The sequence below is a fragment of the Triticum aestivum genome, chromosome 3D (assembly GCF_018294505.1).
Source record: "Triticum aestivum cultivar Chinese Spring chromosome 3D, IWGSC CS RefSeq v2.1, whole genome shotgun sequence".
Lineage (NCBI taxonomy): Eukaryota > Viridiplantae > Streptophyta > Magnoliopsida > Poales > Poaceae > Triticum > Triticum aestivum.
The window spans coordinates 150,075,956-150,077,128 of NC_057802.1; positions in this window are offsets into that span (position 1 = coordinate 150,075,956).

The window sequence follows — 1,173 nt, forward strand, 5'->3', positions numbered from 1 at the left end:
GCCAAAGCCGCCCTCCCCGCCACACTGATACGTCGGCGCCGCGGTTCGTCGAGGGGACGCACGGCGATCCTCTCGCTCCCACAGTACGCTCTCGTAGACTACCGTCCTCTAGCCGCGCCGCCACCGCTGGCGACGTTCTTGTGGAGGCGCACGACGGTCGGCGCCGCCACCACTGGCGACGTTCGTGTGGAGACGCACGGTGGTCAGCTTCTCCCATGGTACGCGCATTCTAGATTAAGGCCCCGTGCATGTCGGTGTAGCGTTGAATGTTAGCTGATAGACGCTGTTAATCTCACTGTTTGCCGAAGTAGTTTATAGTCAATATGCTCTGCTTAAGAAGCTTCCTTGCCCTGTTCTGCACTCAATCTGGTTAGCTGAGATGGCATGCCAAGGCCGATTAGTTGCTAAAATATCCTGCCATATATTTATTGTGACGTAGATTGCCATGGTCTAGCAGCCAGCCTGTTAGGTGAAATAGCTCTACACCGTTTTATACTCAATCTTTGTTGTTGCGATGGCCTTCGATAGTTCGATGGCTGTGTGCTCGGCCTCATTGACTGCTGAAACAGCCTGCCATAATTTAGCACTCAAATCTGTTTGCTGAATTAGCTTTACATATATTTCGTTACTTAGATCTGCTCGTCCAAATATCTTGCCATAGCTTTAGACATCGACCTAGGTATTTTCTTCTGGACTCAATAAAAAAGCATATATGTTTTTCCTGTAATATCTAGTAGAAGAACTAATTGTATGTCTAACAGATGGACAGGACTTGGATAACTTCTGCTCGAAGATTCTCCGCTGCATATGTCGAGGGGGTTGAAAACTTCATGAACTTTATCAGAGCTGAGTACGGTGGTCCGAAATCAGATGTGCTCTGCCCGTGTAGCAGTTGTATGAATTCGGTTACAAGACCCCAGTCAACTGTGCAAAATCATCTACACTTGTATGGTATGTCGGTCACATATACAAGGTGGGTTCATCATGGTGAAGCTGTGAACGTCAATGTTATTGACTACATGGAAGCAGCAGATCACCATCTTGATCTGCCTGATGCTCAGGTGGAAGAGGAGGAGGAGGTGGTGGTGGCGGAGCCAGTGAGTTTGACCAACATTGAAACAATGCTATGAAATGCTCGTGCATTCCGTGAACTTTCACCTCCAGAAGAAAAAC